Raw genomic sequence first — 13,736 nt, 5'->3', positions numbered from 1 at the left:
CAGTTAACCCACTGTTCCCCTGAGCAAGGCAGTTAACCCACTGTTCCCCTGAGCAAGGCAGTTAACCCACTGTTCCCCTGAACAAGGCAGTTAACCCACTGTTCCCCTGAACAAAGCAGTTAACCCACTGTTCCCCTGAGCAAGGCAGTTAACCCACTGTTCCCCTGAGCAAGGCAGTTAACCCACTGTTCCCCTGAGCAAGGCAGTTAACCCACTGTTCCCCTGAACAAGGCAGTTAACCCACTGTTCCCACCTCTCTAATTCAGAGGGGTTGAGTTAAATGTGGAAGACACATTTCAGTTGAAGGCATTCAGTTGTACAACTGACCAGGTATCCCACCTAGCCTTTCATGGAAAGAGCAGGTGTCCTTAATGTTTTGTATGCTCAGTGTACATGCACACACACACACACACACACACACACACACACACACACACACACACACACACACACACACACACATATACATATATATATATATATATATATATATATACACACAAACAAAACATACACAGACAATGCAGAGTAGAGACCAGTACGGTACAGTGATCATGTGTTTTCATCTCTGGTCCCAGTGGAGGTGAATGTTTTTTTGGAGCTAACCCACTGTGACTCAGCCCCACTCATTGTTCACACACACGTACAAGCATGTGAACACACGTCGGCCACATGCCACACGCACCTACTGTACACTCGCAAAATATATGTGAGGACATGCTCCTCAGCCACACACATACACACTCACACCCCCCTCAGAGCTGTTCTCACACCCCCCCCCTCAGAGCTGTTCTCACACCCCCCACTCAGAGCTGTTCTCACACCCCCCCCTCAGAACTGTTCTCACAACCCCCCCTCAGAACTGTTCTCACACCCCCCCTCAGAGCTGTTCTCACAACCCCCCTCAGAACTGTTCTCACACCCCCCCTCAGAGCTGTTCTCACAACCCCCCTCAGAACTGTTCTCACACCCCCCTCAGAGCTGTTCTCACAACCCCCCTCAGAACTGTTCTCACACCCCCCTCAGAGCTGTTCTCACAACCCCCTCAGAACTGTTCTCACACCCCCCTCAGAGCTGTTCTCACAACCCCCCTCAGAACTGTTCTCACACCCCCCTCAGAGCTGTTCTCACAACCCCCCTCAGAGCTGTTCTCACAACCCCCTCAGAGCTGTTCTCACAACCCCCCTCAGAACTGTTCTCACACCCCCCCTGAGAGCTGTTCTCACAACCACCCCTGAGAGCTGTTCTCACAACCACCCCTCAGAGCTGTTCTCACAACCCCCCTCAGAACTGTTCTCATTACCACCCCTCAGAGCTGTTCTCACACCCCCCCTCAGAGCTGTTCTCACAACCCCCCCCCTCAGAGCTTTTCTCAGTACCCCCCCTCAGAGCTGTTCTCACAACCACCCCTCCGAGCTGTTCTCACAACCACCCCTCAGAGCTGTTCTCACAACCACCCCTGAGAGCTGTTCTCACAACCACCCCTCAGAACTGTTCTCACAACCACCCCTCAGAGCTGTTCTCACAACACCCCACTCAGAGCTGTTCTCACAACCACCCCTCAGAGCTGTTCTCACAACCACCCCTCAGAACTGTTCTCACAAGTCCCCCCCCCTTCAGAGCAGTTCTCACAACCCCCCCCCCCCCCTCAGAACTGTTCTCACCCCCCCCTCTCTGTCTCTGTCTCTGTGTCTCTGTCTCTCTCTCTCTCTCTATGTCTCTCTGTCTCTCTGTCTCTGTCTCAATTCAGTTTAAGAGCTTTATTGGCATGGGTAACATATGTTAACATTGCCAAAGCAGTGAAGTAGATAATATACAAAAATTAAAAAACAATATAAAATTAACAGTAAACATTATACTCAAAAAAGTTCCCAAAGATGAATGACATTTCAAATGCCATATTATGTGTTGTAGCGATGTGCAAATAGTTAAAGTACAAATGGGAAAATAAATAAACGTAAATATAGTTTGTATTTACAACGGTGTTTGTTCTTCACTGGTGGCCCTTTTCTGCTGTGACGGCACACTGTGGTATTTCACCCAGTAGATATGGGAGTTGATCAAAATTGGATTGGTTATCGAATTCTTTGTGGATCTGTGTAATCTGAGGGAAATATGTGTCTCTAATATGATCTAATAAGTTTGTTCTTTGTTATAGAGCCAACAATATTGGAGAAGTGGTTTATCCATTTAGGATAGATAACTATTTGTGTTGTTGTTTGTTTAGAGTTTTCCAATTGTCCCAGAAGTGGTTAGATTATATGGATTCTTCAATTACATTGAGCTGATTTCTGACATGCTGTTCCTTCTTTTTCCGTAGTGTATTTCTGTATTGTTTCAGTGATTCACCATAGTGAAGGCGTAGACTCAGGTTTTCTGCATCTCTATGTTTTTGGTTGGACAGGTTTCTCCATTTCTTTCTTAGGTTTTTGCATTCTTCATCAAACCATTGCATTTCTTGTTGCCTAATTGTTTTTTGGTAGATTTCCACATTACTTTCCTTAAGCATTTGTTAATATTTTTCAGTTCCTTTGGCTTTGATGCCTCATGGTTGACCATAGCTCTGTTCAAGTAGAGTGTTATTTTGCTGTGATCTGATAGGGGTGTCAGTGGGCTGACTGTGAACGCTCTAAGAGACTCTGGGTTGAGGTCAGTGATAAAGTAGTCTACAGTACTACTGCCAAGAGATGAGCTATAGGTGTACCTACCAAAGGAGTCCCCTCGAAGCCTACCATTGACTATATACACTACCGTTCAGATATTTGGGGTCATTTAGTAATATCCTTGTTTTTGAAAGAAAAGCAAATTTTTTTGTCCATTAAAATAACATTAAATTGTTTAGAAATGCAGTCTAGACATTGTTAATGTTGTAAATGACTATTGTAGCTGATTTTCAAATGGAATATCTACATAGGCGTACAGAGGCCCATTATCAGCAACCATCACTCCTGTGTTCCAATGGCACGTTGTGTTAGCTAATCCAAGTGTATCATTTTAAAAGGCTAATTGGTCATTAGAAAACCCTTTTGCAGTTATTTAACACAGCTGAAAAGTGTTGTTCTGAGGCAGAGTTCATCTGTCCAGTGTCTGTGTTCTTTTGCCCATCTTAATCTTTTATTTGTATTGGCCAGTCTAAGATGTGGCTTTTTCTTTGCAACTCTGTTTAGAAGGCCAGCATCCCTGAGTCGTCTCTTCGCTGTTGACGTTGAGACTGGTGTTTTGTGGGTACTATTTAATGAAGCTCTCATCGTTAATGTATGGGGATTCTATTGGGGGGGGGGGAATATAGGTAGCACACATGAGAACATTTTTCTCTGTTGAGGTCATTTCTGAATTAATTTCTAGCCAGATGTAAAATGTTCCTGTGTTGACGAATTTAATGGAGTGAGTTAGGTCTGCTCTATACCAAGTTAGCATACGCCCCGAGTCCCTTCCCAGTTAGTTTGATGGATGGGACTCTCTGTAACCTAGAGGTCTGTCTCCTCTATACCAGGTTTCTTGTAGGATGACAATGTCTGTATTTCTGATTTATTTGGTGAAGTCCAGGTTCCTGCTCTTTAGGCCAAAGGCAGATGACCTCAGGCCTTGGACATTCCAGGATGATATAGTGAATGCTTTCCATAAAGTGTCCAATGTTGTTGGTCGTGTGGTTTGGCCTCAGACCAGTAAGTGTGATTAGAGCCTGCTGAGCATCTGGTACATTCCATTGGCTTGGGCTAGTGTAAGAGTGGGTGTTGGGCCTGTTTGTCCGCTCACGGCCTGGGCGTATGTGTGACTTCCATGTTGAGGCCCTCTTTGTGGGGTGCATGGGGTGGGCAGGAGGGGCAAAGATCTGATTTGAGGGGGCCTAATTGGGGTGTGGGATTGGTTGACTTGGGGGGGTGTTGATTGGTTGGGGTGTGGATGTGGATGTGGATGTGGCTGGTGGTGTTGTGGTCTGGATGTAGGTCCTCTCGGCGTGGGTCCTCTATGTGTAGGTCTGGGGGGGGGGGCTCCCGCTTGTATGGGCGGGGTGTCTATTGAGCTGTTGCTCCTGTGTGAAGTGTTGGGGCTGCGTTTGAGAGCGATGTCCTTTAGATTCCGGGCAAAGGTGGGCACTGCTGCCTTGTAGAGGTGGACCTGGTCATAGAGGCTGTTCAAGTCCAGGGTGGAGTGGTGGGCCAGGTAAACATTTGGTTTTGAGGCACAGTCACTCTGCGTTTACCTGCTGTATGGTAGTCTTTTCGTGGTAGCAGGATGGAGATAACCACTTGTGCGTTGGGAAAGTAGATCAATCACTCCCTTCAGTGCTGCCACCCTACCTGCTGTGTTCTCAGGTGGTTTGTGCCTCTGTGTATTATTATGTGGCTGGGTGAACCTAGTTGGGCCTCAGACAGAAGGTCTAGGGTGTGCTGGGTGGGTGAACCTAGTTGATCCTCAGATAGAAGGTCTAGGGTGTGCTGGGGATATTATTATGTAGCTGGGTAGTTGGTCCTCGGACAGAAGGTCTAGGGTGTGCTGGGTGGGTGAACCTAGTTGGTCCTCGGACAGAAGGTCTAGGGTGTGCTGGGTGGGTGAACCTAGTTGATCCTCAGATAGAAGGTCTAGGGTGTGCTGGGTGGGTGAACCTAGTTGGCCCTCAGACAGAAGGTCTAGGGTGTGCTGGGGATATTATTATGTAGCTGGGTAGTTGGTCCTCGGACAGAAGGTCTAGGGTGTGCTGGGTATATTATTATGTAGCTGGGTAGTTGGTCCTCAGACAGAAGGTCTAGGGTGTGCTGGGTATATTATTATGTAGCTGGGTAGTTGGTCCTCGGACAGAAGGTCTAGGGTGTGCTGGGTATATTATTATGTAGCTGGGTAGTTGGTCCCCAGATAGAAGGTCTAGGGTGTGCTGGGGATATTATTATGAGGCTGGGTAGTTGGTCCTCAGATAGAAGGTCTAGGGTGTGCTGGGTATATTATTATGAGGCTGGGTAGTTGGTCCTCAGATAGAAGGTCTAGGGTGTGCTGGGTATATTATTATGTGGCTGGGTGTTGTTGTACTGGACTGTTGTCTGGGTCTGTGCTGACTGGAGTGTAATCACCTGCTGTCTCGCTCGCTCTCTCTCTCTCTCTGTCTCTCTCACTGTCTCGCTGTGTCTCTCTCTCTCTCTCTGTTTCTCTGTATCTCTCTCGTGCTGTCTCTCTCACTTTTTCTCTCGCTCTCTGTCTCTCTTACTGTCTCACTGTTTTTCTCTCTCTGTTTCTCTGTATCTCTCTCTCTCGCGGTCTCTCTCTCTCTCTGTCTCTCTGTATGTATCTCTCTCTCGCGGTCTCTCTGTCTCTCTCTCTCTCTGTCTCTCTCTCTCTCTCTCTGTCTCCCTCTCTCTGTCTCCCTCTCTCTGTCTCCCTCTCTCTGTCTCCCTCTCTCTCTGTCTCTCTCTGCATGTCTCTCTCTCTCTCTCTCTCTCTCTCTCTCTCTGTCTGTCTCTCTGTATGTATCTCTTCCTCTCGGTCTCTCTGTATGTATCTCTCGCTCTCTGTCTCTCTCTCGCTCTCTGTCTCTCCCTCCCTATGTTTCAGGGGCCAGTTCAGAATAAAACTGGCTTGGTTACTTGGTTGGTTGGTTTCCTCCAGTGCAGGACTGTACAAGGTTCCAGCTCATAAAGTGCCAATTGAAATCTGTACTCCTGGAATGCTCCTGCTAAATTACCATTATATAATCTACAGCACTGGGGAGAGGGAGAGGGAGAGGGAGAGGGGGAGGGAGAGAGGGAGGGAGAAGGAGAGGGAGGGATAGGGAGGGAGGGAGGTTGGGGGAGAGGGAGGGGAGAGAGAGAGAGAGCGTGGGAGGGAGGGAGGGTGCGAGGGAGGGTGGGAGGGAGGGAGGGAGGGTGCGAGGGAGGGTGGGAGGGAGCGAGGGAGGGTGGGAGGGAGTGAGGGAGGGAGGGAGCAGAGTATCTGAGTGGAGCGGAGCTGGATTGGAGCGTTCCCAATTTCACTGGAGCACAGAGCGAGATTCCCAAAGGCTGGAGCGTCTGCCTTCTAGCCCATAAGCTCTCACTTCACCAGCTCAGGACACGCCCGGCCCAGCATGCATTTCCAGTCTACTTGTGTGCTGCTACAGCCCCTTTCTTTAGCTACTGTCATGGAGTTCACTAAATATTTTCATTAAGAAACTGATAAAACACACAGGTGCTAAATCAAGGTGACTTACAAAGATGAGGACCAATAGCAAGAGAGGGAGTGTGGTGATGTCGTGTCCACAACTAAAGAATCGTTGTGGATTCTGAAAAGATACGTGTCCCAAAAACATGATGGTGTACTTTACTATGTGATAAAAGAAAGGAACGAGGTGGGTAGCTAATTAAGTGTGTCATTGTAGCAAAAAATATGATCTCTTAAAAATGTCCTTCATTTTTGTTATATTATCTATACAATAGAATAGGCCATAATTGATTTTGGCCCAGTAGGCCTGGCATATTCCAACATTTAATTTTGATTGGGTTATTCAGCCCAAAAACCTACCTTTAGAAAAAAAGATAGAGCCATACATAATGGGTATTAGGATCTGTGGTGAATGATGATTGACTCTGTGTACAGTGTACTGTACTCCCTGACTCAGTGTACTATACTCCCTGACTCAGTGTACTGTACTCCCTGAGTCAGTGTACTGTACTCCCTGACTCAGTATACTATACTCCCTGACTCAGTGTACTGTACTCCCTGACTCAGTATACTGTACTCCCTGACTCAGTGTACTGTACTCCCTGACTCAGTGTACTGTACTCCCTGACTCAGTGTACTGTACTCCCTGACTCAGTGTACTATACTCCCTGACTCAGTGTACTGTACTCCCTGACTCAGTGTACTATACTCCCTGACTCAGTGTACTATACTCCCTGACTCAGTGTACTGTACTCCCTGACTCTGTGTACTGTACTCCCTGACTCAGTGTACTGTACTCCCTGACTCAGTGTACTGTACTCCCTGACTCAGTGTACTGTACTCCCTGACTCAGTGTACTGTACTCCCTGACTCAGTGTACTATACTCCCCGACTCAGTGCACTGTACTCCCCGACTCAGTGTACTGTCCTTCCTGACTCAGTGTACTGTACTCCCTGACTCAGTGTACTGTACTCCCTGACTCAGTGTACTGTACTCCCTGACTCAGTGTACTATACTCCCTGACTCAGTGTACTATACTCCCTGACTCAGTGTACTGTACTCCCTGACTCAGTGTACTGTACTCCCTGACTCAGTGTACTATACTCCCTGACTCAGTGTACTATACTCCCTGACTCAGTGTACTGTACTCCCTGACTCAGTGTACTATACTCCCTGACTCAGTGTACTATACTCCCTGACTCAGTGTACTGTACTCCCTGACTCAGTATACTATACTCCCTGACTCAGTGTACTATACTCCCTGACTCTGAGACCTGTTCTCCCTGACTCTGAGACCTGTTCTCCCTGACTCTGAGACCTGTACTCCCTGAATCAGTGTACTATACTCCCTGACTCAGTGTACTATACTCCCTGACTCAGTGTACTATACTCCCTGACTCAGTGTACTGTCCTCCCTGACTCAGTGTACTGTACTCCCTGACTCAGTGTACTGTACTCCCTGACTCAGTGTACTTTACTCCCTGACTCAGTGTACTGTACTCCCTGACTCAGTGTACTGTACTCCCTGACTCAGTGTACTGTACTCCCCGACTCAGTGTACTGTACTCCCTGACTCAGTGTACTTTACTCCCTGACTCAGTGTACTATACTCCCTGACTCAGTGTACTTTACTCCCTGACTCAGTGTACTGTACTCCCTGACTCAGTGTACTATACTCCCTGACTCAGTGTACTATACTCCCTGACTCAGTGTACTATACTCCCTGACTCAGTGTACTGTACTCCCTGACTCAGTGTACTATACTCCCTGACTCAGTGTACTATACTCCCTGACTCAGTGTACTGTACTCCCTGACTCAGTGTACTGTACTCCCTGACTCAGTGTACTGTACTCCCTGACTCAGTGTACTGTACTCCCTGACTCAGTGTACTGTACTCCCTGACTCAGTGTACTGTACTCCCCGACTCAGTGTACTGTACTCCCTGACTCAGTGTACTTTACTCCCTGACTCAGTGTACTATACTCCCTGACTCAGTGTACTTTACTCCCTGACTCAGTGTACTGTACTCCCTGACTCAGTGTACTATACTCCCTGACTCAGTGTACTATACTCCCTGACTCAGTGTACTATACTCCCTGACTCAGTGTACTGTACTCCCTGACTCAGTGTACTATACTCCCTGACTCAGTGTACTATACTCCCTGACTCAGTGTACTGTACTCCCTGACTCAGTGTACTGTACTCCCTGACTCAGTGTACTGTACTCCCTGACTCAGTGTACTGTACTCCCTGACTCAGTGTACTGTACTCCCTGACTCAGTGTACTGTACTCCCTGACTCAGTGTACTATACTCCCTGACTCAGTGTACTGTCCTCCCTGACTCAGTGTACTTTACTCCCTGACTCAGTGTACTGTCCTCCCTGACTCAGTGTACTTTACTCCCTGACTCAGTGTACTGTACTCCCTGACTCTGAGACCTGTTCTCCCTGACTCTGAGACCTGTTCTCTCTGACTCTGTGTACTGTACTCCCTGACTCAGTGTACTGTCCTCCCTGACTCAGTGTACTTTACTCCCTGACTCAGTGTACTGTACTCCCTGACTCTGAGACCTGTTCTCCCTGACTCTGAGACCTGTTCTCTCTGACTCTGTGTACTGTACTCCCTGACTCAGTGTACTATACTCCCTGACTCTGAGACCTGTTCTCTCTGACTCTGTGTACTGTACTCCCTGACTCGGTGTACTGTACTCCCTGACTCAGTGTACTGTACTCCCTGACTCAGTGTACTGTACTCCCTGACTCAGTGTACTGTACTCCCTGACTCAGTGTACCGTACTCCCTGACTCGGTGTACTGTACTCCCTGACTCGGTGTACTGTACTCCCTGACTCAGTGTACTGTACTCCCTGACTCAGTGTACTATACTCCCTGACTCTGAGACCTGTTCTCCCTGACTCTGAGACCTGTTCTCCCTGACTCTGAGACCTGTACTCCCTGACTCAGTGTACTGTACTCCCTGACTCTGAGACCAGTTCTCCCTGAATCAGTGTACTGTACTCCCTGACTCTGAGACCTGTACTCCCTGACTCAGTGTACTGTACTCCCTGACTCTGAGACCAGTTCTCCCTGAATCAGTGTACTGTACTCCCTGACTCAGTGTACTGTACTCCCTGACTCAGTGTACTGTACTCCCTGACTCAGTGTACTGTACTCCCTGACTCAGTTTACTGTACTCCCTGACTCTGTGTACTGTACTCCCTGACTCTGTGTACTGTACTCCCTAAATCAGTGTACTGTACTCCCTGACTCAGTGTACTGTACTCCCTGACTCAGTGTACTGTACTCCCTGACTCAGTGTACTGTACTCCCTGTACTCCCAGTACACTCAGTGTACTGTACTCCCTGACTCAGTGTACTGTACTCCCTGACTCAGTGTACTGTACTCCCTGACTCAGTGTACTGTACTCCCTGACTCAGTGTACTGTACTCCCTGACTCAGTGTACTGTACTCCCTGTACTCCCAGTACACTCAGTGTACTGTGCTCCGTACACTAGTGGCTCCGAACACTAGTGGCTCCGTACACTAGTGGCTCCGTACACTAGTGGCTCCGAACCCTAGTGGCTCCGAACACTAGTGGCTCCGTACACTAGTGGCTCCGTACACTAGTGGCTCCGTACACTAGTGGCTCCGAACACTAGTGGCTCCGAACACTAGTGGCTCCGAACACTAGTGGCTCCGAACACTAGTGGCTCCGAACACTAGTGGCTCCGTACACTAGTGGCTCCAAACAATAGTAGCTCCGATGGAATAATTTATGTACCAATGTTTTGACAGGAAGTGGTCTTCATCAGGGTTCTGTTAGTTCAACCTTTGTCATGACATTACAGCTCAGTGGTGTTTTTATGCATTCATTGTAATTGTAATAATTAATTGATTTATTAACTTTTTTTAATAGCCTTTTACCTTTCTTTTGAAATTATTGTATTTCCTCACATGTACAACGATTTTTAAATAAACCTAAATGTATCTCCTCTTCTCTCCAGGCATTCGGGAACGCCAAGACGGCTCACAACGACAACTCCAGCCGTTTTGGGAAGTTCATCCAGGTCAACTACCAGGAGAGTGGCACCGTCCGAGGGTGAGAGAGACCGCTACACCTCCTGTATCCGTCTGGACCTCCCTTCCTCTTTCATTCCTCTCTGTTTCTCTGCTGTGTGTCTTTCCCTCTGTGTCTCTGTTTCCCTCTGTGTCTCTCTCTCCCTCTGTGTCTCTCTCTCCCTCTGTGTCGCTCTCTCCCTCTGTGTCGCTCTCTCCCTCTGTGTCGCTCTCTCCCTCTGTGTCGCTCTCTCCCTCTGTGTCTCTCTCTCCCTCTGTGTCTCTCTCTCCCTCTGTGTCGCTCTCTCCCTCTGTGTCGCTCTCTCCCTCTGTGTCTCTGTTTCCATCTGTGTCTCTGTTTCCATCTGTGTCTCTGTTTCCATCTGTGTATCTGTTTCCATCTGTGTCTCTGTTCGAAACTCTGTAAAAAGTGTCTCTTGTCTAAAGGCATTCCTGTGTTGACAGAGCGTATGTGGAGAAGTACCTACTGGAGAAGTCACGCCTGGTCTACCAGGAGCACAATGAAAGGTGAGGGAGAATTAGAAAACTGTTTTCTGTCTTGGTAGAGCAGTGCCAGGATAGTGGGTTAGATTCCCGAAACCACCCATATGGAGAGAGAAATGATTCACGCATGACTGTAAGTTGCTTTGGTGTCGTTCCATGTCATTTGTGGTACCTGGTTCGAATCCAGGCTGTATCTCACCCGGACGTGATTGGGAGTCCTATAGGGCCCGGCGCACAATTGGCCCAGTGTTGTCCGGGTTTGGCCGGGGTAGGCCGTTATTGTAAATAATAATTTGTTCTGAACTGACTTGCCTAGTTAAATAAAAAGCTTCGGAAATGTCCAGCCATGAGACCTAATATCGCAGATGGTTCTGAAATTGTTTCTCGAGTTAGAAACAGATACGATAAGTATTCCAGAAACATTATTTTGTTTAAGTATAATTTGATCCCTGAGAAATAAAACTACTCACCCAAATCTGACATTTTAATTTATAGGATTCATATAATATTCAATAAATATACAGTGCATTTGGAAAGTATTCAGACCCCTTCACTTATTCCACATGCAAGTTCAAACCCCCGAGCTGACAAGGTACAAATCTGTCGTTCTGCCCCTGAACAGGCAGTTAACCCACTGTTCCCAGGCCGTCATTGAAACTACGAATTTGCTCTTAACTGACTTGCCTGGTTAAATAAAGGTAAAATAAAAAATAAAAATAAATACAATTTTGTTACGTTACAGCCTTATTCTAAAATGGATTTAATAAAACAAATCCTTATCAATCTACACACAATGCCCCATAATGACAAAGCAAAAACAGGCTTTTAGAAATCATTGCAAATGTATTAAAAATTAAAACCTGATACCTTATTTATATAAGTATTCAGACTCTTTGCTATGAGACTCGAAGTTGAGTTCAGGTGTATACTGTTTCCACTGATCATCCTTGAGATGTTTCTACAACTTGATTGGAGTCCACCTGCGGTAAATTCAATTGATTGGACATGATTTGGAAAGGCACACACCTGTCTATATAAGGTCCCACAGTTGACAGTGCATGTCAGAGCAAAAACCAAGCCATGAGGTTGAAGGAATTGTCCATAGAGCTCCGAGACAGGATTGTGTCGAGGCACAGATCTGGGGAAGGGTACCAAAATATTTCTGCAGCATTGAAGATCCCCAAGAACACAGTGGCCTACATCATTCTTAAATGTAAGATGTTTGGAACCACCAAGACTCTTCCTAGAGCTTATCGCCCGGCCAAACTGAGCAAATGGGTGAGAAGGGCCTTGGTCAGGGAGGTGACCAAGAACCCAATGGTCACTCTGACAGAGCTCCGGAGTTCCTCTGTGCAGATGGGAGAATCTTCCAGAAGGACAACCATCTCTGCAGCACTCCACCAATCAGGCCTTTATGGTAGAGTGGCCAGACGAAAGCCACTCCTCTGAAAAGGCACATGACTGCCCGCTTGGAGTTTGTCAAAAAGTACCTTAGGGACTCTCAGACCACGAGAAACAAGATTTTCATATCTTATGAAACCAAGATTGAACTCTTTGGCCTGAATACCAAGTGTCACATCTGGAGGAAGCCTGAACCATTCCTACGGTGAAGCAGGTTGGTGACAGCATCATATTTTGGGGATGTTTTTCAGTGGCAGGGACTGGGAGACCTGTCAGGATTGAGGGAAAGATGAACGGAGCAGAGTACAGAGAGATCCTTGATGAAGAGCGCTCAGGACTGAAGGTTCACCTTCCAATCGGACAACGACCCTAAGCTCACAGCCAAGGCAACGCAGGAGTGGCTTTGGGACAAGTCTCTGAATATCCTTGAGTGGCCCAGCCAGAGCCCGAACTTGAACCTGATTGAATATCTCTAGAGAGACCTGAAAATAGCTGTGCAGCAACACTCCCCATCCAACCTGACAGAGCTTGAGAGGATCTGCAGAGAAGAATGGGAGAAACTCCCCAAATACAGGTGTGTCAAGCTTGTAGCGTCATACCCATGACGACACAAGTCTGTAATCGTTGCCAAAGGTGATTCAACAAAGTACTGAGTAAAGGATCTGAATACTTATGTAAATGTGATATTTCAAATGTTTATTATTAATACATTTGCAAAAATCATTAGGGTGTATTGTTTGTAGATTGATGAGGATTCTTTTTTTATTTAATCCATTTTGGAATAAGGCTGTAACGTAACAAAATGTGGAAAATGTCAAGGGGTCTGAATACTTTCCGAATTCACTCACTGGCCAGTTTTTTTAGGTACACTACCTAGTTCACAAAAATGGATCACTCCTACGAGTCATGTTGCATATAAAACAGGCAGGCATCGAGGCATTCAGTTACTGTTTGATTTAACAGGGGCAAAATGAGTGACCTAATCTACTTTCAGCGGGGGTATGATCGTTGGTTTCGCCGTATCCAGTATCTCAGAAACGGCCAACCTCCTGGGCATTTCACGCACGCCAGTGTCAAGGGTTTACTGAGAATGGTGCGACAAACAAACAAAAAACTTCCAGTCAGCGGCAGTCCTGTGGGCAAAAACAGCTCGTTGATGAGAGAAGTCGAAGGGAAATGGCAAGAATCGTGCAAGCTAACAAGCGGGCCACAAACAGACAACATCTTGGAACTCGTCGATCCTTGTTACCGATGAGAGCAGCAGACGACATCACCGGGTTCCGCTCCTATCAGCTAAAAACAAGAAGAAGAAGCTGCTCCAGTGGGCACGACATCACCGGCTTCCGCTCCTATCAGCTAAAAACAAGAAGAAGAAGCTGCTCCAGTGGGCACGACATCACCGGGTTCCGCTCCTATCAGCTAAAAACAAGAAGAAGAAGTGGTGTCAGTGGGCACGACATCACCGGGTTCCGCTCCTATCAGCTAAAAACAAGAAGAAGAAGCTGCTCCAGTGGGCACGACATCACCGGGTTCCGCTCATATCAGCTAAAAACAAGAAGAAGTGGTGCCAGTGGGCACGACATCACCGGGTTCCGCTCCTATCAGCTAAAAACAAGAAGAAGTGGTGCCAGTGGGCACGACATC

General features: G+C 47.2%; 1 pseudogene; it reads left to right on the top strand.

The window, feature by feature from the left end:
- LOC135556710 (unconventional myosin-IXAa-like) overlaps positions 1–13,736 on the top strand; it is a 217,419-nt pseudogene that overhangs the window by 55,021 nt on the left and 148,662 nt on the right.

This window comes from Oncorhynchus masou, chromosome 15 (assembly GCF_036934945.1).
Source record: "Oncorhynchus masou masou isolate Uvic2021 chromosome 15, UVic_Omas_1.1, whole genome shotgun sequence".
Taxonomy (NCBI): domain Eukaryota; kingdom Metazoa; phylum Chordata; class Actinopteri; order Salmoniformes; family Salmonidae; genus Oncorhynchus; species Oncorhynchus masou.
Note: the sequence above shows the minus strand (reverse complement) of the source record. Positions and strands in the feature narration are given on the sequence as shown.